This window comes from Zalophus californianus, chromosome 16 (genome assembly GCF_009762305.2).
Source record: "Zalophus californianus isolate mZalCal1 chromosome 16, mZalCal1.pri.v2, whole genome shotgun sequence".
In the NCBI taxonomy this organism is placed as follows: domain Eukaryota; kingdom Metazoa; phylum Chordata; class Mammalia; order Carnivora; family Otariidae; genus Zalophus; species Zalophus californianus.
Genome location: NC_045610.1, coordinates 47,867,220 through 47,877,865, shown reverse-complemented (window position 1 = coordinate 47,877,865; position 10,646 = coordinate 47,867,220).

The following is a 10,646-nucleotide window of genomic DNA, read 5'->3' as shown; positions in this document are numbered from 1 at the left end:
ATGGCCCCTCCTTTTCTTTCCCAAGATAATTAATAGAATTCTTCAAACCGCTTTATCTGTGCATGCCTGTGGAAAGCAGCATGATGAATGCCTCCAAAGCCTACAAAGTATAATTTATGTTTTTAATTAGATCTTTCTAGCATCATGGAAGGAGTTTTCTTCCTTCCTATCTCCGCAACATCACACTTGCTCTTTAGTAAATAGATTGAGATCAAAACTTGCCCCTTGTGGGGTCACAGATAACAGGCCTAATCATCACCTGGCATCTGACAGCTAAAAGCCAAGGTCTTATTTATGGGCCCTGTTACATACTAAACCACCCCCCTTCCCTGCCAAGTTCATCTTTTATTATTCTGTTTTAAACTGGGGAGATAGCCAGCACCACATCCATCTTCTTTTGCCATACCGCCCAGGGGGTACAGACTGGGTGATGGCCATAAATATTTATGCATATATATTTAATAACAGCTTGATTGAGATATAATTCACATGCTATAAAACTCATCCCTTTAAAGTGTACAATTCGGTGACTTTTAGTATATTCACAGAATTGCGCCACCATCGCTACCATCAATCTTAGGACATTTTTGTCACCCCCAAAAGAAACCCCACCCCCCGATAGTCACTCCTATTTCCCCTTAACTCCCCTGGCCCTAGGAAACTACCAGTCTACTTTCTATCTCTGTGGATTTGCCTTTTCTGTGTATTTCATATAAATGGTATCAGACAGTATGTGGTCCTTTGTGACTAGCTTCTTTCACTTAGCGTCGTGTTTTTAAGGATCACCAAGTCAGTACTTCATTCCTTTTTATTACCAAATAAGACATCATTGTATTGATGTAGCATATTTTGTTTGTCCATTCATCAGTTGATGGACATTTGGGGGCTCTTATGAATAATGCCGTCAGGCACATCCATGCATGAGTTTTGGGATGGTAGGCATAAATACTTAATGTCAATTTCCATCAGCACTTCCGTTGAGGATGTGCTTGAGACAAAGTCTGTGAAGGTGACCACAAAAGCCAGCCTGTGTTCTGACTGCTGCACCGAAGGAGACTTCAAGGAGAAAGAAGTTAGGCGAACAGGCTGCTTCTTAGCAAATTCAGCCTAGTAAACAAGAGTTGAAGACTTTGCTTTTTGCCAGGCACTGAGCTGGGTGCTGGGGCTGTAGCCTCCTGCCTCCCCTCTCTTCCCCTTATTAGCTTCTACTCTCTGCTGGACTCCAGGGTGCTTAAGGGTCTTCACCTAGAGGGAGAAGCAGGTGCTTGACTTCAGAATAGCTCCTGTCCTGAAACAATAGTAGCCCATGAGAGGGGTGCTCAATCCAGTTCTGGGAAATCAGGGAAGATATCTCAGAGGGGGTGACTTCTGTTCTTCCCATATTATACTCTACAAATTTCTTTTTTTTTTTTAAAGATTTTATTTATTTGACAGAGAGAGACACAGCGAGAGAAGGAACACAAGCAGGGGGAGTGGGAGAGGGAGAAGCAGGCTTCCCGCTGAACAGGGAGCCCGATGTGGGGCTCGATCCCAGGACCCTTGCATCATGACCTGAGCCGAAGGCAGACGCTTAACGACTGAGCCACCCAGGCGCCCCACTCTACAAATTTCTAAACCTACAGAAAGCCTTACATGCTCATTACCTGGGTTTAAGGACTGTTAACATCTTGCCAGATTCTTTTCTGGACAATTTTTTAGGTAAATTTCAGACACTGTGGCAGTTCACCCCTAAATACCTCAGTACAATATTTTTTAATGAGGATACTCTCCTATATACAATACTCTTATCACCACCGAGCATAAGTCATAATATTCCTTTAATATCCAGTTTATATTCAAATTTCTCCAATTATTTAAAAAAGATTATTTATGGTTGCTTTGTTTGAAAGAGGATCCAATTCAGGAGGGGGTCCCCTTTAACCTCCAACATGAAGGGAGGCTGAGGGGGCTCTGTGCACAGAAGCAGGTCCCCAGAAAATTTGCAGGAGGAGTGTGATGTGCCCAGAGCCTGGGGCTGTGAAGAAGGATCCTACTGGTTCTTGCAGTGGCCCCCAGACTTCATGATGTCCCCTCAGGGTGGGAAGAACTTGAAACCTTCCTTCAGCCAGGGGAGAGGTCCATCCATTGATCAGCTGCTCCATCATGGCTCACCTTGTGCTCTCGATGGGGATGGGCCCTACCTGGACTCTCAGGACAGTGCTCTTTCTACTGCCTCATGCTTCTTCCTTCAAGACAGGAGACCTTCCTTCCTTAGACATGCTGGGACGCGAGGACAGTGGCAGATCCTGACTGTATAATGGCCCAGGATGGCACTCTCGCTTCCCCAGATCTCCAGTGGGCTGCTGTGGCACCCCTGGGTGACTCTTCAAATTGTTGTGTTGGTCGTCACACAAGGAGAAGAGAAATAGTGGCAGTCTTTGTTCTGAGCCCTGCCTTTTGAGAACAGCTATGTGCTCCTGATGTGGGCTGGGGGCCACCTTTTGAGAGAGTCATATCCCACTTCCCAGCAGCCACTCACCCATTTCTTCGGAGATGTCGCTTCTTTCTGTGATGGAACCTCATTCAGACTGCTGGCCTTGAGTCCACTGACAGCCCTGGATGTGAGTCCTCCTGGATGCGCCAGAGGGGCACTTAAACTCAGCCAGCAGGGCTGGAGGGCCCCACTGACCAGCTCTGACTGCCCCCAGCACAGCGCTGTGAAGCCCAGGCGTTAGGTGCAGGACTGGGAGGGGTCCTCCTTACTCATCAATAGAGCGTCTTTCCAGGCAGTGCTCCAGCTCAAGCCTTCCCTTCGCCAAAACTTCTCTATCAGCTTACTTCATCAGGCTCACTCATCAAGCCCTCGAAAGCTGGATAAGCAATCCAGGAAGCCACTTCTCTTCACTCATTCATTCAACATATTATGTATTAGCACATTTTGTTTGCCAGGCACTGTTCTTGGGGCCAGGCACATGGGGATGAGAGACAAAAAGTTCCCACCCTTGCAGGATGACATATAGTCCAGTGCATTCATTTGCAGTTAATTGATTTCAACCAAGACACGGAACAGCCAGAGCACTGAGCGCCGGTGTCTGCTGACCCGTGGTGGACAGGGTCAGAACAGTGGTGTGGTCCATGGTCCTAATGACCAAGTGGTCCTTGGACCACCAGAAACATCTTGGGTGCCTGCAGGGATGCCCACTTCAGGAAACCCTGATCCATATCGTCATGCACTAGCCTTAGGACCTAGAGACACAGCCCCTGTCTCGACAATTGGCCTTGCCTGGTCCCCAAATGCCTCAGGCTCCCACTACTCGTCCTTCCCCAGAGAGCATCACCTCTGTAGATGGTGGAGCTTACCCTTGTGCTGGGTGTTCCACCTGGACCCACTCTGGGGGGTGGTTTGAACCCTGTATTTTAACTACACCTCCTAGGTTCTTTTTCAAGATTTCAGGGTTGTATCTTTTTGAAAGCATTATCTCAAGATACCCATCTATATATAATAGTAATGGTGATAACAGTTAAAATAATCACTGCTAATAATAGCTCTTATGTATTTTAAGGGCTCCGGGCTTTGCAGACATAAAAGAATTATAATTAAATTTAAATATAAGTATAATTAAATGATTATAATAAATAATTTAATCTTCACTGCATGATGGCCCTGTGAGGTAGGTATAACATTATTATCTTCATTTCACAGATGAAACTTAGGGTTAGCAAGGTTAAGGGACAGATCCAGGAGGAAATCTTCTATCCGCCTCCAGAGCCCTGTTTTTAACCGCAATGATGTCTGTGTTACTTTTGGATGTGTTTGAAACAACACCGTACCCTGGAGGAAGTTTTCCAGACTCTGCAGGAAGAAGAGAGAGACTGGCAATTCCAGAAGGGACATCATCTGGAGACTCCCAGATCCCTAAACCTGCTGAGGTTTTGTGAATTACAGATTCCCAGCCGCTGCCCTCCCCCCCCCCCCCCCCCCCCGCAGACTGCCTGCATCAGAATTTCTGGGCAAAAGCAACAAAACTCATTATGTCAAAGTTCCCCAAACGACTCGAATGCAGCTGATCCAGGCGGGAACCTCAGGGAAACTCAGGTCTACTCCCTCCACTTCACAGGAGAGGAGGCTTGGCAGCTGGTTTAGCTCCTTACAGAACAGGGGTGACCCGGGAAGGATCTGGTGTGGACCAGCTATAGTGACCAAGGTACAAGTTCCTCCTGGGAAGCTCAGGTGATTTTCTGGTGGGTAGGTGTCAGCTGGGTTTTCTCTGCACTGGCGGTAAACCCTAGGACAGTTGGGCTATTCTGTAAGTTGGACACACATGGTGAACACAAGTTTCCAGAAAGGTTCCGACCGAACACAGAATAGCCATGGGACAGGTGAGTTAGATTTATGCAGGATGTCACATGGAATGACATGAGCCTTGTTTCTCACCTGAGGACAATTACATGAGGTCCCCAGGATTCCCCCCATGCCCACAGACTGAAATGGACCTTGAATTAGAAGTCCCACAGCAGGGGGTACCTGGGTGGCTCAGTTGTTAAGCATCTGCCTTCGGCTCAGGTCATGGTCTCAGGGTCCTCGGATCGAGCCCTGCATGGGGCTCCCTGCTTGGCAGGAAGCCTGCTTCTCCCTCTCCCACTCCCCCTGCCTATGTTCCCTCTATCTGTCAAATGAATAAATAAATAAATAAATAAATAATCTTAAAAGAAGAAGTCCCATGGCAGAAAATTCAGCGTGACTTTTATGCTGCGTATGGAGCTGTATATACCATTGTCCCCTTAATTCCACATCGATTTTTGTCTAAGTAGTTGCTGAGTTTGATCACAAGGTGGCGCTAACGGGCTTGGCGGACGATAGCTGGGGGCGGTTAGGCATTGAGGTCTTTAAAAAGAAACACTCGCGATTGCTCAGCTTCTTAACTGATTAAATCTTACATTTTTTTCCCCTGCTCTGCACTTTCCAGTTGGTGAGGGGGACCCCCAGTCAATGATAAATCGTTATTTTAATATATTAACTCGGACTTTTTTTTTATATGGTTGTGACTATCTGATAATGTAATTGCTTAATCATTTTTAAACTTGATATATTTTTCTGTTACTACAAGTTCTTCATAAACACATTTATTGCTGCACATTAAACAGCGACCATATATTAAGGGTTCACTTGGAACCAGGCAAACATTAGCTGAATGTTTTATGCGCATTTTTACAGAATCTTCTCAACAGTGTCTACCCACTTAGGTGGACACTTATTACCCATATTTTATCTGCGAGTAGAAAGATGCTTAATTGCCTTTCTCTAATCATAGTGCTATTTCATTGGGTTTTACTTAATGATTCACCTAGTGTGTCCATTTCATTTATTGCCAAATTTCATTATTTTAGATAAAGCTTCAGAAAACATCTTTATGCATAAAGCATTTTCTGGATTCAGGAAATATTGCTGGAAGTAAACTTCTCACATCTAAACATTTGTAAGGCTCTTGATAAAGATACAGCACCAAATATGAGAAAATTTTCAGGAAAACAATCTCTGGCTGAATATTTTATGATATTAAAGAATTATTGTTCACTTTTCTAGGTGTGTTAATGGTATTGTGGTTCAAAGAGCCTTTCCTAGGGGCACCTGGCTGGCTCAGTCAGTGGAGCAGGCGACTCTGGATCTCTGTGTCATGAATTCCAGCCCCAGGTTGGGTGTAGAGATTACTTAAATAAGTTAATCTTTAAAAAATAATAATAAAAAGTCTTTCCTAGAGATGCATAGTGAAGTATTTACAAGTGAAATAATATCTAGAATTTAGTAAAAAATAATCCAGTTGAGGGAGGAGTAGGGGATTAATAAAAGCAAAAAATTAAGCATGCGTTGATCATTGATAAAACTCCATTATGGGTACACAGGTGTCAAATATGCTCTTCTTTCCACTTTTGTTTATGTTTGAAAATTTCTATGATAAAAGGTTTAAAATATAACCATAAAAAAATCTTACAATCTATCAGAGACGCCAGACCCATAATTCCTATTCTGCCTAATTCAGTGAGAAAGACAGGGAAAATAGCGTAGCTTTCCAGAATAGTTTGCTCATCTCTCTCTCTCTCTCTCCCCATCAAACAAGAGTTAAGGTGTCCCTAAAACCAAAACATACCAATCACTTTTGCTAAAACTTTTCTTTATTTTTAATAGGATCATAGGGCTGGAAAGGGTCTTTGAGATCTGGTCCTCATTCTTCTAAACGACCTCTTCTGAATTATAATCAATGCTCTATGACAATATTGTGCACCCACCTCCTAATCCTAGCTTGGGGCAGGCTTTAAGTTTCTGGAACTGTCCAGCGTCCCCTGCCTTGGGGGCAACCTCACCTATCATTTTAAATTTAAAAAGCAAAATGTTTTGTGTGTTCTGGAAGAGGGTAAGCATTGAGCATTTGGAGACTCCCTGGGAGAGGTCCCAGCATCACAGTGAAAGAGTTAGTTAAGCCCTTTGTCATTCTGCTTGCACCCCTCCATGGTTTTACTCCTATTCCTCCCTCCTGGCTCTTCTTCCCGGAGCCTGGCACCTTCTATCCACACATCCGCATTCTTGCCCACATATCCTGATATGTGGGTTTCACCTGGCCAGCTCTGCCAGTGCGGGCCCATCACCCAGCACTTGCTCAGTGCAGCTGGTCCCCAGGCGGTAGACCCAGAAGAGGAGGTTGGGAAAGACTGAGAACACCCCTCTCTAGGTCTTATTTTTTCAGTCTTCAAGAGTCCTTATCGGTGGAATCTAAAAAAACAAAACCAACAGAACTCATAGATGCAGAGAACAGATTGGTGGTTGCTAGAGGCAGGGGTTAGGAGGTGGGTGAGATGGGTAAAGGAGGTCAGAAGATATAAACTTCCACTTACAAAACAAATAAGTCCTAAAAATTTTAAAAATAAAAATTAAGTAAGTCCTGGGGATATAATGTACGCCATGGTGACTATAGTTAATAATCCTGTATTGCATATTTGAAAGTTGCCTAGAGAGTAGATCTTAAAAGTTCCCATCACAAGAAAAAGCCCTTTCTGTAACTATGTGTGGTGTTGGATGTTCATCAGTCTTACTGTGGTGATCATTTTGCAATATACACAGAAATCGCATCAGTATGTTGTACACCTGAAAATAATATAATGTTATATGTCAATTACATCTCCATTAAGAGAGGCAAGAAAAAAATACAATAGGCACTTAGTAAATATAAGATGCCTTCAGCTTTTACTAGATGAGTAATTATAAATACGTTTCTTAATATTTGATATTTAATATTAGATATTCTGGGGGGGAAGAGTCCTTAAGGGGAACCAAAATTTAGCACGCCCCTCCCTCTTTTTTTTCCCCTGACTTGGCCAGGGAAACAGGAATTTCTACCTATTCCATGTGATTTAGGAAATAAAATCCTTCAGGGGGAGAGAGTTCACTCTCTCAAACAGTGCTACTCTGGTTTTTATTAGGTTTGGTGGATGTTGGATACAAAGTCATTGGTGTCACTACTCTCTTCCCATCATACAGAGGAAGAATTTGTGTCCTTTTTCCCAGGCCTTGGCGACTCCATCCTATGCATTCAGAGTTTGCGCCTCTTTTCTCTCACGGGGCTGCTTTGTTCCCTCGATGGGACTTGTCAGGGTGAAGCTTCTGAGGCCTAGAAAGAACTGATGTCTGTCCCACCACCGTGGAGTGAGAATGAAAACTCGGGCTCGTCCCAGCAGCCTCTAGCCTAAAAATATCTCGACTGCAGGAACTTTGCCTGTCTGTCCTTCTGGTCGACAAGGCTGGAGGCAGGCAGGACCCTTCCAAGCTCTAGCAGGAGGAACACGTATCTGTAAGAGCCAAGGTGAGGGGAGCTGATGGACGTTTCCCCTGGCCTAATAGTCCCAGAGAGGGCCCTTCTTATGATGGCCTGGTCCTGCAGAAGGAGAGAGACAAGATCTGATCCCTGATCTCCTGGAGCTCACCATCCAGGGGCGGAGATGCCAGTAATGGCTTGAATCACTGTAATGGTCAGTGTCACAGAGGGGATACGCGGCAGCACCAGCGGGACCTAGACCACTCTGATTTACAACCGGGGCCAAAGGAAATGGTCACCAGGGTGACAGGGCTCAATTTCACCTTTAGAAAAGGAAGAGGTCTTGCGAAGAAGGAGGTAGATATTGATGGAAAAGGTTGAACAAGTTGGGATTTGATATTGATAGATCTCTAGAAAGGGAGAAAAGGCAAGGAGGCTTCTTCAAGTTGTTCCCTGGGCACTCCAGCCGCATAAACACTAACCAGAATTGCAGCAGATACACAAATTCTATAGCCAAGCTCTTGAAAAGGTCACTGAGATATAATAACAGCTCTGTGGGAGCCTTGAGGGATGCCAGCCAGGCCCCAGACTGTCATGTCCTTTAATGTTATGGCAAGCGGGTCCCCTCCATGGAGACTGCTGCCCGTCATGGGCGCCTCCTCCCTGGCGCTCTACCCACGGACCAGATCCTTACAGATGAGGGCCAAATCTTCTTATCAGGATTTTATGTTTTTGGCATCAAACTATTCTCTGTTGCCCAAACACCACTGGAACTACAGAATGGAAATAGAGAGGGGTGGAGAAAAGAAACACCAGCCATCCTATCACACTCCCTCATATCAATGCGTTAAAATTTCCATTTCCAGCCCGTGTGCCAGATGAAGAGAACAGGCCCGTGGGGACAGTGTTTGGTGGTCAGAGCAGACATCCCAGGGCCTGCCCTGGCCAAAACACCCCATTCTTACATTTCCCGGCACCAAAGGACAGATCGACGTCCTGCCTGCTGGACAGGAAACAGACCACCAGAAATGTGTGCCCTGACCTGGGTGGCCAAGATTGCGGTCTCCGTCGCAGCCCGGCTTGGAGGAGATGTGAGGAACCAGACTAAGGGAGTGAATTTTGGATGAGGTGAGAGGGAGCCAGCAGACGTTTTGGAAAGGACCGAGTCAGGGTCAAGGAAGACAGAAAAGCGACCTGAGATTTGGCAGAGCGCAGATACCAAGGATTTGACAAGCATGTTTCAGGGGAGCAGTGGAGGCAGAAGCCTCAGGAGCAGGTTAAAGAGGGTGATACAAGAGGAGGAGAATTTTTGGAGAAGTGGTGCCGGAAAGGATGGCAGAGCATGGGACCGCGTGAGGGAGTCTTGGGCCAGAAAGGAGTTTTCAGAAGAGAGCTGCTAGGGCATGTTTGTGTGTTGGCGGGAATGATCTAGTAGAAGGGAAGAACCTGATTATGCCGGAGAAAAGGTGGGGGGGTGACGAGAGCAGCAAACTCCTAGGAAGCCAGCGAGGTTGGCCTTCAAGAGGACCGAGGACAGGAAACAGAGAGTATGGGTGAAGGTACCACAGGTAGACTGTTGCAGAGAAGACTGTGGGCTTTCTGTCTCCCTGGGCTGGAAGAGATGAGGCCAGCAGCTAAGAGGGGGAAGGCGGTGTTGGGCATCGGCAGGGAGAGCAGTCAGCACTGTCCTAGAGAGCGGGAGCATGAACCCACTGGGGAAAGGCAGCGTTGCTGTCTGGCCTGGCCTGCCCATGGCGGGTCAGCAAGGATGGATTTAAGCTGGAAGCACTGAGTGAGCATGAAAGCAGAGTCCCTGTGAGTGCTGCTGGTGGCTCTGGGGAAGGAAAGAAGCAGACACATTGGAGAGTTTGGATGTGTCTGAACCAGGACTTGCTCGTGGACTGGATGTGGCCAGAAGAGGATGGAATCAAGAATAACTCATTGTTCTTGACTCAAGCAAGCAAGTTGGAGGGGGGGGAGGGGGGGGCGTGGACTAAGATGGGGGTGGCAGGGACCAAGAGCTGCATTCGAGGAATTTTAACATGAAATGACTATGAGGCATCCACGGAGACAAGCAGGCAGGTGGGGAAGGCTGGAGAATAAGGGGGAGGGTTTTCTCCTCTGCTCTGCTCCACAGTGTGTGAGAACAATGCATGAGCTGGGTCTGGGTGTGTGGCATCACCGTCCTGACTTGCATGAAGAGGAGGAAAGTCTCCAGCACTAGACTACAAGCTCCAAGCAGGGCCTGCATTTTATTCACTGATGCATCTCTAGCGCCTTTGAGAGCACCTAGAAGGCCCTAAGTTTTAATCAATATTTTCTGTCAAGATAGATAAATAGCATCATGAGCCCCCCCTAGCCTCCAGAAACTGGGTGACTTTGGAAAGTCTGGGACAAATACCTTCATAGCTTCATGAGAGAGGCCTTGCTAATTACAATGATGACAAGGATTTGGGGATGACTTATAGTCAGGGAGGACCAATTGCTCTTCTGAATAATCACTTAAATGGGTCACACCATGATTGCTCAGAGTGACACAGGTGACAAGGTGGATGTAGGGGTTAGGGTGGGGTGGGTGATCAGCAAATGGGAGGAAGGCAAGTTTAATTCCACCAGAGAGCTGGGTTTGCTTTGTGACCTCAGGCTAACTACTTGACTTCTCCCACACTTTTAATTGTTTTGGGGGGGGTTGCTTTTTTTTTTTTAATGGAAGTGATAGAGATCTACCATCCCAAATGGCCATAGGCACCACTAATAAAATTATGGCACCTCTGTGACAAACAAGGGAACCTGAGAAACCAGAAGCTGACAAGAGCTCTCAGAAGCAGAGACATTGTCTCTGCTCTAGGAAACTTAGCCAGG